The sequence below is a fragment of the Catharus ustulatus genome, chromosome 7 (assembly GCF_009819885.2).
Source record: "Catharus ustulatus isolate bCatUst1 chromosome 7, bCatUst1.pri.v2, whole genome shotgun sequence".
Lineage (NCBI taxonomy): Eukaryota > Metazoa > Chordata > Aves > Passeriformes > Turdidae > Catharus > Catharus ustulatus.
Genome location: NC_046227.1, coordinates 39220958 through 39239222, shown reverse-complemented (window position 1 = coordinate 39239222; position 18265 = coordinate 39220958).

Genomic DNA, 18265 nt, shown 5'->3' with positions numbered 1-18265 from the left:
TCCCACCCACTGGGAATGATCCCACCCATTGGGATTGATCCCACCCATGGAGAATGATCCCATACACTGGGAATGATCCCACCCATGGGGGATGATTCCACCCCAGAAGGGATTAATCCCACACATTGGGAATGATCCCACACATGGAGAATGATCCCATCCATTGGGATTGATCCCACCTATTGGGATTGATCCCACCCCATAAGGGAATGATCCTAAACCTGAGGGATGATCTCACCCCATAAAGGAATGATCCCACCTGTGGGGGATGATCCCATACACTGGGAATGATCTCACCCATTGGGATTGATCCCACTCATTGGGAATAATCCCACTCATTGGGAATGATCCCACCCATTGGGAATGATTCCACCCCATAAGGGAATGATCCCACCCATGGGGGATGATTCCACACACTGGGAATGATTCCACCCTATAAGGGAATGATCCCACTCCATGAGGGAATCATCCCACCCATGGGGAATGATGCCACCCTATAAGGGAATTATCCCACCCTATAAGGGAATGACCCCACACATTAGGAATGATCCCACCCATGTGGGATTGTGGGATGCCATGAATTATTAATTCCATGAACCACCCAGCAGAGGGTGGCCTTAAACATGTTTGATTTGTGGATCTTTAGAACCTCAGGTTTGACCCAGCCCTCCAAACCCAAACCCAAACCCACGCTGAGCAGGATCCTGCACTCTGCAGGCCACGGGAATTGCCTGGAGTCTCTTCCCAAAAGGAATTTGGAAGCTTCTCAAAAGCAGTGTTCTCCTGGGGGTCAGTGCCAGACAGCACAGAAAGCTCAAAAATCCCAGATTTCCGGGATCCAGCACCTCCCTGCTCATTACCAGCCCGGCACTAATCGTCTGGGGGTCTGTCTGGATGCAGAGAGCCCCAAGCCCCTTTCCTGCCGGGAGCAGCTCCCTGACCTCGATCCCTATCCCAGGGGAGGGAGCTGCCGGCACTGCTCTGCTTCCCTGGGATCTGCAGCAACATCTGGCAGGAGCCGAGACACCGCACATCTGGGCGGGATTTGTTCTGTCAGCCCGGGACACGCGCGAGGGGAACACCACGGGAGAGCTGGGATCCTGGAATGCTGCCTGGAGAGGGACAGGATGGAGAATCCACAGAGGGAACGGCACGACAGCGGAGAGAACTTGGTTTGGGAACAGCTCCTGGGGCGGCACGGGGCACAGAGGGAATTCCAGGGAATTCTCTCCAGGGACAGGATGGGAATGGGAGAGGGAATGGGGATGGGAATGGGAATGGGGATGGGAGTGAGGATGGAATGGGAATTCCAGGGAATTCTCTCCAAGGACAGGTTTGGAATGGGAATGGGAATGGGGAATGAGAATGGGGATGGAATGGGAATGGGGATGGAATGGGAATTCCAGGGAAGTCTCTCCAAGGACAGGTTCGGAATAGGAATGGGAATGGGAATATAGCCAGCTCAATGCCTGGGATCTGGCCCCACAGTGGGCTCTGCTGGATTTGATCTTTCCTGGGGGAACCGGGGAGTTCATCCTAGAAAAAAAGGGGGGATCAGGAGGGACCTTCTCATTCCATAATTCCCCAGCAGGAAGGGACAGCCGGGGGGATTTGGGATCTGCTCCCACGGAACAGGGACAGGAGCAGAGGGAACAATCTTGGGCTGGCCCAGGGCAGGGCAGGCTGGATTTTGGGATAATTCCCTCATGGAAAGGGCTGTCCAGCCCTGGCACAGCTGCCCAGGGCAGTGGTGGAGTCCCCATCCCTGGAATTGTTCCAGACCCAGGATGTGGCACCTGGGGACAAGGGGCAGTGGTGACCATGGCGGGGCTGGGTTGGCCTCGAGGATCTCCGAGGTGTTTTCCAGCCTAAACAATTCCATGGCTCCACGGTGTCCTCAGCAGTGATGGACAAACAGCCGTGTCTGGAAGTCAAATTCCATCCCAGGATGATCAATTCCCACCTTGGGACCGGAGCCCTGTGTAAACCATCAGTTTTCCCAGTGTCCAAAAGGGAATATTTGAGCCTAAATCTGGAATTGTCCAATGTGAGAAGTGCCCACAAACATTCCCCAAAAACTTTCAGGGCACCCACACCCCAGTAGCCAAAATCCTTGGAGTTCAGCCAGACTGCACTTTGTGGATATAATTCCAAGAATTTCCCATCAGTGAAGGGTTCAGACTCAGTGTGGAAGAGCCAGGGATCCACAGAGGTCACTTCCCTGCTGGGCTTGTCCTTCCTTGCCCCTGGAATCCAAAGCAGCTTTGAGGCTCTCCCATAAATCCAAGATTTTAAAATTCCCTGGGGATGGAGCAGCTGGAGAGGAGCAGCTGTGGGCTCATCCCCCCCAATCCCAGGTTCCTCAGAGGAATGTGGAGATCCCAGGGGTGTGGAGAGCCCAGGGCCCCATTATCCCAGGATTTCCATTAATTCCCTGCTCCTAAAGCGGAGGAAAACTTGGGAAATGGCTCTGGATGCTCCTTTGTGCCAGCTGGGGGTGAAAATGGAGCTGAAGGAGCAGCAGGGACAGGGCAGCCACGGATCTCCTGCTGCTGGAGCTGCCCCTTGGGAAAAAGCGCCAGGAAACCCATCCCAAATGCTCCCACCTCCTTGGGGCTGCCTGGAATTGCTGCTCCTGGCTGAAATCAGGGATTTATTCGGGGTATCCCAAAGAAATGATGCCCAGAGAGGGATGCTCCAGTGCCAGCCCCGCTCTCTGGGTGACTCTGCTGCTCCAGACATGAACTGTTAACCACAGGCCAGGGAGAATCCGTTTGATTCTTCGGATAATCTTCCAATAAAGCCCAGATTTGGCGGGGAGTGCTCTCACTTGGTAGCAGAGGCTCCTAATTTGTGGCTAAACCACTTTGGGAGGGATATCCCTGGATATTCATCAGCGCCAGGATTATCCCTGCATTTGCTCCTTTGGCAGCTCTGCCTGAATCCCCAACAGGTTTCAGGGCAGTGGGAGCACAGAGCACATTCCTGGGAATATTGAGGATGGGATGCTCCTCATCCACCTTTTCCACATGCCTGAGAATATCCCAATATCCCACTATCCCAATTCTCAATATCCCAATATCCCAATATCCCACTATCCCAATTCTCAATATCCCAATGTCTCAATTCCCAATTCCCAATATCCCAATGTCTCAATTCCCAATATCCCAATGTCTCAATTCCCAACATCCTAACATCCCAATTCCCAATTCCCAACATCCATCCCTGCCCTGTAGCACTGGAGCCATTCCCTGTGTCCTGTCCCTCCGTCCCTTGTCCCAAAATCTCTCCCCAGGTTCCCCCCAGGTCCTGGAAGGTCACAGTTCAGTCTCCCTGAATTTTCTCTTCTCCAGGCTGGCAATCCCAAGATCCCATTTTTATTTTGTGTTATAAGTACATGACATATTGTTGGCTTTTTGCAAATATTAAAATAAATATAAATATATAAATAATATAGTATAGTATATAAATATACAAATAATATAGTATAGTATATAAATAATACAGTGTAGTATATAAATCATTATATACTATATATAATGTTAAAATAACTTTTCTATATAAATATAGGATTGTTTTTCTTTTTTTTTCTAATAGTAAAAGTTAAACATAAGTTTTTGAAAAATAGTATGCTTAAATTAATTAATTAAACATTTAATTAAAATAACAGCCTGTGAACGTGTAATAAAAACTCTACAACTAACACAACAGTTATCAACACTCACCAGCAGCAAAAAAACAAAACCACCACCCAAATTAAAAAGTAATAAAAAAACCCCTAAAACCTCAAACAAAAATACACACATGCTCTAAAAAAACTTACCCAAAAAATAACTATATCAAACAATTCCCCAAAAAAATTCAACTATACATAAAAAAAAACAAATATACAATAAATAAATATATTGTAAAATGTATTTAAAGAAAGTTCCCGAAGCAGCAGCTCACCAAGCACCCAGCTGCTTTAACCCTTTATATTTATATTTATCTCCTGATCTCTTTTTATTAAACCTGTTAAATTTTACCAAAACAACAGAAGGTGTTTTTCACCCCCAGTTTGATTTCCAGGAGCAGCTGCAGAGGGATCTCCTCCCCCTCTCCCTGCAGCCGGGATGAAGGCTGGGATCCATCACGGTGATGGAGGAGCATCCTCAGGGCTGCTCATTCCTGCGGAGAACAATCAGCCCTGGAATTATCATCCCTCCAATTAGCTGCAGGGATAATTCCTGCTGGAAATGAGGCATCCAGGCAGCTCCAGCTGGGCTCGACGAGGCTGTTCCTGATGAATCTCCCGAGGTTTTGGGCACCAGCAGGGCTGGGGTTGGGCTGAGCTGCAGGGTGCTAAACATGAGCCAGGCTTTGCAAAGCCGAGCTCAGAGGAGCTGGGCTTTGTTTATGCTGTGGTTAGGGGGGAGATGGGGAAGGAATTCCCAGCTGGGATGGAATTCCCAGAGCAGCCCCTGGATCCCTGGGATGTCCAAGGCCAGGATGGGGTTTGGAACACCTGGGACAGTGGAAACTGTGGAAACACAACACTGGAATATTTATCTTGTGCACAACAAAACCCCAACAAGCCCTTGGGATATTTTCTGACTTTCTTGATATTATTTTCATACTGGTTCAGAGATGCAGGGTTTGGAAATCCTAAGTTCCCTTCCCACCCAAACCATTCCATGATATTATGATTTTGTGCTTCAAGGCACCGCAAAAAAGGGAAATATTTGCGGGTTCCTGGTCCTTATGTCCATGTGGGGCTGTGGGAGCAGAGGATCTGATGATTTTCCTGCCCCAGTGGTGCTGGCCTGAGAACAAGAGGGCAGCCAGTCTCTCAGGCTGCTTGAACCTTCTCCTCAAGGTCCCCAAAAACAAAAACTCAAAACAAAGATTGTAACACCTGCAGTGTACATAACTCTACTCACAGAGTGTGTTTTTTAAAAAGTGTTTCTCCTCCATCCAATAAAATGTCTGTAAATTATTTTCCACAATGTACACTATTTAAATCCATAATTTCCTTCAATAAATGTTCTTTCTTGCTCACATAAAAAAGTCACCACGTTACCATTTATTTTCACCACTCAAACCCACACACAGCAACACAGTGGCACCTCCTAATTCTGGAATCAGCCTCTGGAATCCCTGCTCAGCCTCACTCTGCATCCCTGCCTGGATCCCAAGGGAGCAGATCCATCCTCTGCCCAGGAAAAAGGCACAGCCCTAACCCCAGGGATGCACTTGGCAAAGAAAGGGATTTTAGTGAGGACCAAAGAGAAACAAACCCAAGCATTTCCCTTTCTTATTTCCCAAGAAGCATAGGAGAAGAAATCCTCCCTTTATTTATTTGGGAGAAGAAATCATCCCTTGATTTCTTTAGGGGAAGAAATCATCACTTAATTTCTTTAGGAGAAGAAATCATCCCATGATTTATTTGGGAGAAGAAATCCTCCCTTGATTTCTTTGGGAGAAGAAATCCTTCCTTGATTCCTGTAAGAGAAGAAATCCTCCCCTGATTTCTTTAGGAAAAGAAATCCTCTCTTGATTTATTTGGGAGAAGAAATCATCCCTTGATTTCTTTAGGAAAAGAAATCCTCTCTTGATTTATTTGGGAGAAGAAATCATCCCTTGATTTCTTTAGGAAAAGAAATCCTACCTTGATTTATTTGGGAGAAGAAATCCTCCCTTGATTTCTTTAGGAGAAGAAATCCTCTCTTGATTTCTTTGGGAGAAGAAATCCTCCCTTGATTTCTTTGGGAGAAGAAATCCTCTCTTGATTTCTTTGGGAGAAGAAATCCTCCCTTGATTTCTTTAAGAGAAGATATCCTCCCATGATTTCTCTAGGAAAAGAAATCCTCCCTTGATTTCTTTAGGAGAAGAAATCATCCCTTCATTTATTTGGGAGAAGAAATCCTCCCTTGATTTCTTTGGGAGAAGAAATCCTCCCTTGATTCCTGTAAGAGAAGAAATCCTCCCTTGATTTCTTTAGGAGAAGAAATCCTCTCTTGATTTCTTTGGGAGAAGAAATCCTCCCTTGATTTCTTTAGGAAAAGAAATCCTACCTTGATTTATTTGGGAGAAGAAATCCTCCCTTGATTTCTTTAAGAGAAGATATCCTCCCATGATTTCTCTAGGAAAAGAAATCCTCCCTTGATTTCTTTAGGAGAAGAAATCCTCCCTTGATTTATTTGGGAGAAGAAATCCTCCCTCAATTCCTTTAGGAGAAGAAATCCTCCCTTGATTTCTTCCCTCCCATCCAGGCTTTTCCAAAATCATCCCAGCCCCAGCAGCAGCAGCTCCTGTTGTTCCATTATTTCCACCTCATTCCCAGGCAGATATTCCCTGTGAAGAGCAGCTCTCAGGACATCCATCATTCCCTACAAACAATCCCAGCACACAGCAGAATGCTGTAAAACATCAGGAGTCCGATTTATGAAATGCCTGTGGCCTGGATGAATCACTTTGCACGTTAATTATGGTAATTTATGCAGATGAAAGGCCAGAACAAGAGAAGTTTCTATTTATTTAGACCAAAAGCACAAAAGAATCAGCAAATTGCGTTTCAACTGGTGAGGAAAAGGGGTTTTCGGTGATTTCAGCCTCACAATGGAGCTCAGGCCGAGCTGGCATTAAAGAGATAAGAAAGAAGGATTTTAATGGGGTTCTTCAGCTGCTTTTTGCTCATTAGTTCCTTGAATCATCCCAGAATCCTGGAGTTTCGGGTGGGAAGGGACATTAAAGCTCATCCACGCCTGCCCCAAACACCTTCCACTGTCCAGGGTGTTCCCACCCAGCCTTGGGCACTTCCAGGGATCCAGAGCTTCTCTGGGAATTCCATTCCAGCCCCTTCCCACCCTCCCAGCCAGGAATTCCTTCCCAATATCCCAACACCCAATATCCCAATTCCCAATTCCCAATACCCCAATATCCCAATATCCTAATTCCCAATATCCCAGTATTCCAGTATCCCAATATCCCAACACCCAATATCCCAATTCCTAATATCCCAAAATCCAAATATCCCAATATCCTAATTCGCAATATCCCAGTATCCCAATATCCCAATACCCCAATATCCCAATATCCAAATATCCCAATATCCCAGTATCCCAATATCCCAATATCCCAATATCCCAATATCCAAATATCCCAATATCCCAATATCCAAATATCCCAATATCCCAATACCCCAATATCCCAATATCCCAGTATCCCAATATCCCAATATCCCAATATCCCAATATCCCAATACCCCAATATCCCAATATCCCAATATCCCAATATCCTAATATCCCAATTCTCAATATCCCAATATCCCAATACCCCAATATCCCAATATCCCAATACCCCAATATCCCAATTCCCAACATCCCAACATCCCAATATCCCAATTTCCAATATCCCAATACTCATCCCTGCCCTCTGGCAGTGTAGCCATTCCCTGTGTCCTGTCCCTCCCTCCCTTGTCCCCAGTCCCTCTCCAGGCCCTGGAATGTTCTGGAATCTCTGCCTGGATCCTTTCCCTCTCCAGGGAACATTCCCAGCTCTCCAGCCTGGCTCCTTGCACCCACAACACCAATTCCATTTATTTTCTCCCAAAAGCCAAAGGTTTTCCCGCTGCTGTGCCCCTGTACCCACTTTTTGGGACAAGGATAAAATTTCCACTTATCCCCATCACTCTCCCGATTCCCTGATTTATTCAGGATTTTGCTCTGGCATTTCCTTCATTGCCTAACAAATGTCTCTAAATAAACCCCCACAGCATTCCAGGGCTCAGAGTGGGAACTGGGGCCAGCCCTGGGAAGAGCTGAGGGAACACAGAATTCTCAGCTCGTTTGCAGAGTTGTGTTGATGAATAAATTAACTAAAATAGCACCCACTGTTTCTCCAACTGCAGCTTTCCAGGACAATTTGTTTGTTGTCAGAAATTAACCCCAAAAAAGGGAATTAAACCAGGTTCTGTAGCCAAGAGGAAAAAAAAACCCGGGAGTTTTAGGAATGCTACAAAAGCTAAAGGAATTGGATGTTACAGATAACAGGGTAGGAGGAATATTTTCCTGGGAAATCCTTTGTTGGTTCTTCCCACAGGGATCATCAGAGACTGACAACGAGGTATCAAGTTTGATCCCAGTCCCTGGATTTATGGAATTCAGATTTCAGGATTTATGCAAACCTGCAGTTATCAATGGTGCTGCTGTTTTCCCTTTTCCCATTGTTCTTCTTTTATTCCTTCCCAAAATCCCTTCTTTCTGAAATCCAGAACAATCCAAGGAGTGAGCAGAAATTGTGGGCAGCAAGGGAGCTGGGAAAGGCTGGAGAATTCCTGAGGGAAATGGGAAGGGGATGGAGAATTCCTGAGGGAAATGGGAAGGGGATGGAGAATTCCTGAGGGAAATGGGAAGGGATGGAGAATTCCTGAGGGAAATGGGAAGGGAATGGAGAATTCCTGAGGGAAATGGGAAGGGAATGGAGAATTCCTGAGAGAAATGGGAAGGGGATGGAGAATTCCTGAGGGAAATGGGAAGGGAATGGAGAATTCCTGAGGGAAATGGGAAGGGGATGGAGAATTCCTGAGGGAAATGGGAAGGGAATGGAGAATTCCTGAGGGAAATGGGAAGGGGCTCAGCCTGGAGCAAAGGAGGATCCAGAGGGATCTTTTCCCTCTCTGGAATTCCCTGCCAGGAGGGGACACCGGGGGGATTTGGGATCTGCTCCAGGAACAGGGACAGGAGCAGAGGGAACAGCTCAGGCTGGGCAGGGCAGGGCAGGGTGGATTTGGGGACAATTCCTCCATGGAAAAGGTGCTCAGGGGGAGTCCCCATCCATCCCTGCAGGATGTAAAACCCTGGGGATGTGACACTGGGGACAGGGACAGTGCTGGGAATGGTTTGGCTCAGTGACCTCAGAGGATTTTTCCAACCAAACCATTCCATGATTTATCCTCGAGTATCATTCCTTCCATCACCATTTCACCTCCCTGTCCCTCCTCACTCCCCCTTTCCCCAAAGGCAGCTGAGGCCAAGTGCCAGAAGGGGAGGAAGGACGGGATCAAAGGCTCAGGGTGGATTTCCAGAGCCTCTCCTGGATGTCCAGAGCGTGAGAGCAGCTGAATAATTCATCCTTGGGATATCATCACCCGCCCTTTGTGGGTCACCAGCGACAGACGCTGAGCGCAAACCAACGGCCTGAAATTGCTCCACGGAGGGAAATTTAATCCAAATCTGGGAATTATTTGGGAAAGCTAAAAATAAACTCTCAAAAAGAATCCCCTGGGCTTGCTGGGTGTGCTCCGGGAGGCACACGCTGGAATAAATTGTGGATCAGCTCGGCAGGGTGAAGATTTTTGGGAGCCATCCAGGGGGATGAAGCTGCTGGGAATGACGAGGGCTGGAAGGTCAGGTTTCAATCCACACAGCAGGAAAAAAATGAAGGAGAAGGGATGAGGCCACCTGAGCACCACTGGGGCAACTCTCAACACTCTCTCAGTGCCATGGAATCGGATCCGAGCCAGCCCCTGGTGAGAGAAATCGGAAAGCTCCGGGGAAAATCTGATCCTGCTCCTGGAAAAGGTGCAAGTCGGGGTCAGGGATGGGTTTGTCCATCAACACAGGCCGGGATCTGACCCTTGGGAGGCTCCTCCAGGGCTGGGGACAGTTCTGGATCCTCAGGACAAAAAGGACAGGAAGGGGATGGAGTGTGTCCGGGGAGGGAATGGAGCTGGGAAAGGCTGGAGAATTCCTGAGGGAAATGGGAAGGGGATGGAGAATTCCTGAGGGAAATGGGAAGGGAATGGAGAATTCCTGGGGGAAATGGGAAGGGGCTCAGCCTGGAGCAAAGGAGGATCCAGAGGGATCTTTTCCCTCTCTGGAATTCCCTGCCAGGAGGGGACACCGGGGGGATTTGGGATCTGCTCCAGGAACAGGGACAGGAGCAGAGGGAACAGCTCAGGCTGGGCAGGGCAGGGTGGCACAGCAGGAATTTCCCCATGGAAAGGGGGATCAGGGACTGGAAGTGCCCAGGCAGGGGTGGATCCCCATCCCTGGGGGTGTCCCAGCAATTCCTGGAGGTGGCACTCGGAGCTCTGGGATGGGGATGAGGTGGGGATTTGGCACAGCCTGGATTTGATGACCTTGGAATGCTGTCCCAGCCTCAGGGATCCTGGGATTCTGTGTTGGAAAGCTCCAACCTTGCACTTCCAGACAGATGGAAAGATGCCGTGCAGAGCTGGAATTCCCTCCCATCCCTGGCACACAGGGAGAAACCCCAGTTCCATCCCTGGTGCAGAAATCCCAGGGACAGAAATCCCAGCTCCATCCCTGGTGCAGAAATCCCAGCTCCATCCCAGGAACAGAAATCCCAGCCCAATCCCAGGAGCAGAAATCCCAGGGACAGAAATCCCAGCTCCATCCCAGGGACAGAAATCCCAGCTCCATCCCTGGTGCAGAAATCCCAGCTCCATCCCAGCTCAATCCCAGCTCCATCCCAGGTGCAGAAATCTCAGCTCCATCCCAGCTCCATCCCAGCTCAATCCCAGCTCCATCCCAGGAACAGAAATTCCAGCTCCATCCTCACTCTGCCCCTCTGGGAGGCAACAGCTGAGCAGCAAATCCAAATATTTTATTGAATTACTTCAATACCCAAACCAGGCTCTGCAGACTCCCCTTGACTTTTAAATCCATTTATTTGACATTCCCCAAATCCTGATGGTGAAGAGACTTGGAAGGAGAGCAGGAATTTGTTTTCCTGCTCTTTTGACACCAACAGCTGGAGCAGGAAGGGGACAGGCCTGGTTTGAGCAGGGAACCTGCTGAGCTCTCCTCCAGACAGCACCTGCTTGAATAAAATGCATTTTTAGACTAATCAAAATGTATTTTTATACATTTTTAATAGGGGCTGCCAGTCACACAAACACCTGCTGTGGTTTCTAAGAGAACGGCTCGTTCCCTTCCTGGATAAATAATTCCTTAAAATCCTGCATTTCTTACAGGGAATGCTCTCCACAATTTATTCCTGACACACAACTGGTTTGTATTTCTCAAAGCCACGTTTTTACCCTCATGATTTATGGGAAGGAAATTAAGTGAGACAAATGAAATTCCACACTCGACTGGAGGCTTGATTTTCCTGGGAAAAATACTGCAGGAAAAGAGGGTTTGTATCATTTGCAAAGACAAAACCTCCCCTAATAATTCCTTCTGCAATTATCTCCTCTTTAAATCTGCAACTAAATTCCAAACAATGCTAAAGTACATAAAATTTAAATGTACAACAACACAGCAGCAATTTCAGCCTTTGTTGGTCCAAACAGACATTTTGTATCCTTGGTGCAATTAATTTTGGAATTTACTCCTGGCTGTAAATGTCTGGTTTGGAACTACAGCTCCAGGATTTATAAAAACCACAGGGAAGAGAAACTCCTAAAATCAGATGGAAGAGCAATCCTGTTTCCACTGAATGCAATAAAAATTCTTAAATTACTCAGTCCCTGTGGGGTTAGAAAATGAAACAGTGCTGTACAAATATCAGTGAGCCCGAGGATTTGAATACAGGAACCCAAAATTGCTGATTTGTATCAGGTGCAAGTTAAACAGGAGAAGTGAGGAAAAATTACTGGAATTCATCACATTTTAATTGTAAATTGGTTTTGTCTGCTTTTCCCTGCATCTCCAAACCAGCATGAAAAGGATATCAAGAAAATCAGAAAATGTCCCAAGGGCTTGTTGGGATTGTGTTGTGTGCAAGATAAATATTCCAGTTTTGTGTTTGGACACCTCCCACTGTCCCAGGCTGCTCCAAACCCCATCCTTGGACATTCCAGGGATCCAGGGGCAGCCACAGCTGCTCTGGGAATTCCAGACCAGCCAGGAATTCCCAATTCCCAATATCCCAATATCCCAATGTCCCAGTATCCCAATTTCCAGTATCCCACTACCCCAATATCTCAATTTCCAGTATCCCAATTCCCAATATTCCAATATCCCAATATCTCAATTCCCAATATCCCAATTCCCAATATTCCAATATCCCAATGTCCCAGTATCCCAATTTCCAGTATCCCAATTCGCACTTCCAAGTTCCCAATATTCCAATATCCCAATATCTCAATATTCCAATATCCCAATTCCCAACAGTCCAACATCCAAATTCCCAATACCCCAATATCCCAATACCCCAATACCCCAACATCCCAATATCCCAATTGCCAATTCCCAATATCCCAATATTCCAATCCCCAATATTCCAATATCCCAATTCTCAACTCCCAATTCCCAATATTCCAATGTCCCAATACCCCAATATCCCAATTCCCAGTATCCCAGTTCCCCAGTACTCCAATTCTCAATTCCCAATACCCCAATATCCTAATTCCCAATATCCCAATATCCCACTATCCCAATATCCCAGTATCCCACTATCCCAGTTCCCAAAATCCCAATTCCCAATATCCCAATTCCCAATATCCCAATACCCATCCCTGCCCTCTGGCAGTGCAGCCATTCCCCGTGTCCTGTCCCTCCCTCCCTTGTCCCCAGCCCCTCCCCAGCTCTCCTGGAGCCCCCCAGGCCCTGCAAGGTCACACCCAGGTCACCTCCACGCTCCTCTCCTCTAGGCCGGGCTGCTGAGGAAGTTTTCAATTCATTAACCGTGTTTAAAGGCACTGGGTATAATTGGATTTTTTAATTTGGATGCAGAATGCAATTACAGCACGTTGTGTTTCCATCCTGGCAGTGCCTGTGCCCGTGAGCTGACTTTGGAGAAGGGATGGAGGGACAGCACAGGACAGGAATTCCTGGTGGGCTGGAATTCCCAGAGCAGCTGTCCCTGCACCCTTGGGATGTCCAAGGAATAACCTGGGATGGTGGGAGGTGTCCCTGCCGTGGCAGGGCTGGATTGGGATGGGATCTAAGGTCTCATCCAGCCCAAACCACTCTGGGATTCTGTGGAATGAACTCCAGGAGTGGGATAAGGTACATGAGATTTATTAAAAGAAGTATTAAAAGTAAGGAAAAAAGATAAAAAACAAGAAAATTAAAAAAAAAAAAAAGAGGAATGAAGGGGGAAAAAGCATTCCAGAGAATTATTCACTAAGAATTTGCCTTCCTGAGGGAGAGGCCACACCTGGATCTGCAGCACACCTGGATCTGATGCCCACAGCTATTCCCAAATATCCCTCTCAGGGTGCTCATCCCAACTCTCCCATCCCACCTGACATTCCCTGGAGAAGCCACTTGTGTTTCCCTCCTGCTGGGAATGATCCCATTCCCAGGAGCAGGGATTCCCAGGCCAGTATCCCACTCCTCTGGAGATTCCCTGTAAAATCCACTTTTGTTTTTCCATCCTGCAGGGAGAGATCCCATTCCCAGGAGCAGGGATTCCCAGGCCATTATCCCACTCCTCTTCCCAGGGGCTGGGAATGAACAGAGTCTCTGTTCCCTTTCAGCTTTATCCCCACCCTTTCACCTTCCTGAGGCTCCTTGGGCACATCCCAGACAGCTCCAAACCGGGAAAACAACAATTCCAGCTCCCCCAGAGCTGCTTTATTGGGATTTCTCCACCCTCAGCTCCCCCAGTTTTATTTCCCATATCCAAAGGCTCCCAAGTGCCTCTGGAGAGCTGGGTTCTGGGAAGCAGCTGTCACCACTCTCGTGGCTTTTGAACATTTCTCTGGAGAGATTTTTCATCTTTCCAATTTTAATCCTCTCTTACGACTCCGGGATTTGTTTTTAGTCCGGAGCCCGTTTTTATTTCTAGCACTTGCTGGTAATGAAATCGGGATTATTTGTCCTAAATCCATGAATTCATCAGCCATGCAGGCAGAAATATTACTGAGCTCTGCTCCAGGCTGGGATTTTTATGGAAAACAACAAGCAGATGGAAACAATAAGGTGGGAGCTGCAATTCTTCAGGATCAAATCCCTTGTTAACCAAGGAAATCTGGGATTAGGCACGAGGTGCAGCAGGTTTAACTGGGATTCTCCTGGAGGGTGAATCAGGTGGGGAAAGTGTGACATTTACCACACAAAGTCCAAATGATCCCTCTTGGAGAGAGAATTCCTGTAAACCAGCAGGTATCCCAGGGGATGGCAGCTGATTTTTGGAATTCTCACATCTCTTCCTGTGCAATTTGCCCTGGCTTTGCTCAGCTGCTCCCCATCCTTCCTCAGCTGCTGGATTTGGGATGTGCTGCTCCTCATGGTGCCCATCCCTCAAATTCTCACCTTCCTGAGCTGTTAACAAATAGGAATTCCCCAGATCCTGAGTGTCCAGGCTCCCAAATTCCCTCCAGTGGATCTCATGAAGTGGACACCTCCCTGCTGAAGCTGCTCCAGGGACATTCCAGAGGTGACACCTCATTTCCAGAGCAATTCCCACTGCTTCCATCCCATGAAACATTCCCAAGGAATTATTAACCCTCAGATTCAGACTTTTTTTTTTCCCAGGAAAAATAAGTTGGATTTAGTGTTTTTAGCTTTCACTACATTTTGCTGATGACGTGGCCTGATGTTTTCTGGGGTGAAAAATGGGAGCAGAACGTGCCTGGGATAAAACATTCCCCCTGGGGCTGCGGATCCACCAGGGCACAGCTCACCCTGGGCCATTCCCAATCACAGAAATGGCATCCCAGGCAGGGCACAGCTCATCCTGGGCCATTCCCAGTCCCAAAATGGGATCCCAGTCAGGTCACAGCTCATCCTGGGCCATTCCCAACCCCAGAAATGGGATCCACCCCAGGTCACAGCTCACCCTGGCCATTCCCAGTCCCAGAACTGGGATCCACTCCAAAGGGATCCAGCAGGAACCTGGGCCTGCCTTTCCCTGGATGCTTTTTCCCGGCAGCTCCGCCCCCAGCAGCTTTATCTGGGTGGTTTTTTCCATTAGAGCTCATCATTTATTTAGGAATTGCAGCGATTTGGGGTTTGAAATCGGTGCTGTGGGGAGGGTGGGGCTCTGCTTTCCTTCCAAGGATGTCTGAATCCATGTTTGGAAAACAGCTGCAGGGAGCTTTCCCCATATTCCTCAAGCATTTTTTGCCCTTATTTCTTCCTCTGACAAAGTTCTTTTTCATTCTTCAGCCCATGAAAATCAATTTTTCCAGCAGTGAATTTTTCCTTGTTAATTTGAAATTTCCTCATGAATTTCCTGTGGGATTGGGTTTTGTGGATGCTGCACCAGATCTAGACTGAGACTCAGCTACAGAAACTGTAACACCAGTGTGTGTAAAGGCACAAGAGAAATTTATTTTGCTTTTGGAAAGAATCTCTGTAGCCAAACAAGAAGAAACTCCTCTCCCTGAAGTGAACTGAAAGGATTATTTAAATAAAAACTGCTGATGTGTCTCTGTGTCTGGTTGTTAAGAAATGTGGGAGGTGGGGGGGAATAGTCTGAAAATCTTATCCTGAATTTCTTATTTCCCTGTATTGTTAATAAAGTTTTTCTTTTCACCCTTTTAAGTTTTAGGCCTGCCTAGTTGTTTTTACTAATCCTAGCTCACAACAGAAATGAAGTTTATTAAAATTGGCAAAGCTGAACTAAACCAAGACAAGCAGCCAGGCTCCACATTAGTGTGGGAAGGCACTGTGTGAATAAATAATAAATAATAAATAATAAATAATAAATAATAAATAATAAAAAATAATAAATAATAAATAATAAATAATAAATACCAGGGAGTTATTCCCTCCCTGACAGAATCTGTAAACCAGTAAAACCTGCCATAGATTGATAGATTCATTGCTGCCCCATCCCTGAGGCTTTCCTGGAGGTGGCACACAGCTGGTTTTGGTCTGCAATGGAATGGGAAAGGTGACATTTCATGATCTGGTGACTGAATGCAGTTCCAAAATCCCCTCCAGGCTCCTTTTCTTTGTGCCAGCCCATTCCCTTTAAAGCCTCCTTGCACCTGTGGAGCTGAACTGGCTGCAGTGGGAAAGAGAAAAACAAAAACTTCACAGATACTGAAGGGTTTGATTTGCAGCCTTGGAAAAAGCTTGGGTTGATAAAAATGGAAATACACAGATATTAAGCAGAAAAATGATGTTTCTATGGTTGTAATTAAGAATTACATCCCCTGGGCTCTCTCCCATTTTTGGAGGCTCAGCCTCCTTTTTATCCCAATTTCCCTCTCTCTTTGCCATGGCTGAGGCACTGCAGAGGTGCAGACTCCCCAAACCCTGATCCCTGAGATTCCCCTCTCATGCACAGCCCTCCCCTTCCATTGTCCATCCCTGTGCCACTCATGGTTTTTCCCCATTGCTGCTTTCATCTCTCCGTGCCCAATTTCATTTCTCAGCAATCCCACAGTTTGTTTGGAAAGGCAAAGATCTTTTTTTCCATCCCTCCATCAGTGGGATCCTTCCCATTGTTTCTTTTCTCTCTCAGTGGTGGTTTCATCCACCCACAGCTTGTTGGGAAACACAAATCCCTCATTGCTCTCAAAATCTTTGTCCTTGCCCAGCTCCAGACTGGAAATTCAAAATCTCTTTGAAATCTTTGTCCTTTCCCATCTCTGGATTGGAAATTCAAAATTTCTTTGAAATCTTTGTCCTTGCCCAGCTCTGGAAAATCTTTGTCCTTACCCAACTCCAGATTGGAAATTTAAAATCTTTGTCCTTACCCAGCTCTGAATTGGAAATTCAAACTCTTTGTCCTCACCCAGCTCCTGTTGATTCAGGACCCCGGAGAAGGGAAATTCCCTGTCCCAAAGATTCCCTGTCCCAAAGATTCCCTGGGCAAGGTCTCTCCCTGCTGGCCGCTCCAGGAATTCACTGGAATTCTGAGTTCCCAAAGAAATCCATGGATGGGAAACCCTGAGTGATTTCACATCGAGTTTCTAGGGAATAAAAGAGTTTTTCCAAGAGAAAAAAGAAGAGATCGCTGCTTAAATGTATTCCAGCAAAAAGTTAAAATTCCACGGAAAAGGAATTCCAATTCTGAATTTGTATTTCAGAATTTGTGTCTCAGGGTCGTTGTTTTTTCAGGGTCTGCATTTCTGAATTTATATTTCAAAATGGTCTGGTTTGGAATTTGCTGTTCAGAATCTATATTTCAAAATTCTCACACAGGACAGGCAATGCTGGGGACAGGAAAAGTTCCCAAGTTGAGAAATTCCATGGACAGGAAGAGAGCATGGAAAATAAAAATAAACACACCAAGAGAGCAGAGGTCATTCCCTGCATCTCCCTTTGGAATTCCCACTTCAATTCAATTTATCCCACAAAATTCCCAGCCTCTGCTGTGTGGGAGTGAATAAACTTGGTGTGAAATGGTACAAAACCAAATTCTAAATTATTGGCAATTTTCCCTCAATTTTCCCAGCCCTTCTCGTACTTTGTTCAGGTGGATTTTTGATATTAAACTGAGATTATCAAATGCATCTCTGCCAGTGATTTGATTGTAATTTTATATCACACACAATTTCACCTTGATTTCATCAATTAACTCCTCCCTGCACACCTAAACCTTGGCAGGAGGGATTTGTGCAAGGAAAACAGGAGGATTTTAACTTTTCTTTGGGAAGCGAGGTTCCATTTTCCACACTCCAGCTGCAGTGACCCTCAGTGTTATCACTTTGTGCTTTCAGTTCTCCTTTCCCGGCCTTTTTTGTGCCCTGCAGGGACAGGACTCAGGGAATGGCTTCCCACAGGCAGAGGGCAGGGAGGGACGTTGGGATTTGGGGATTTTTTGGGGATTTGGGAAGGAATTCCTGCCCGGCAGGTGGGGAGGGCCGGGCTGTGGCAGCTCCTGCACCCCTCAGGGGCCCGGCCTGGAGGCTCCGGGACGAGGCTGCCGGGCACAGGGGGGGCTGTGGGGCTGTGCAGGTGCAGAATACCCGGGCTGATCGCTGTGGGCGCCTTCCCACCGGGACATTCCCGTTCCCAGCGGGTTATTCCCTCTCCCACAGGGATCTCCCGGGCTCCCCCCGCCCGCCATGGCGGCCGCTCCCCTCAGCGGCACCAACCACAGCGCGCGGCGCGGGGGGACCCGGCACCACCCCGCCCGCGCTCGGCCCGTACCACCCGCGCCGCCGCGGGGGGGGAGCACGAACCCGGCGCGTACCACCCGCAGCACGGCTGTGGGGAGATCTACTTGGCTCCAACGCCGAGCAGAACTAGGCGGAGCGGGAAGTCCCCCCTCCTTCCGGCGATCTTGGTACCGCCCGGCGCACCGCGCACCGCCCCCGGTCCCACGTGAGCGGTTTCCCGGCGTGCCCCGCGCTCGGCCGCAGCAGCCGCCGCTTCGCTGCGCGCCCCGCGCTCCCGGGAGCCGCCCGAGC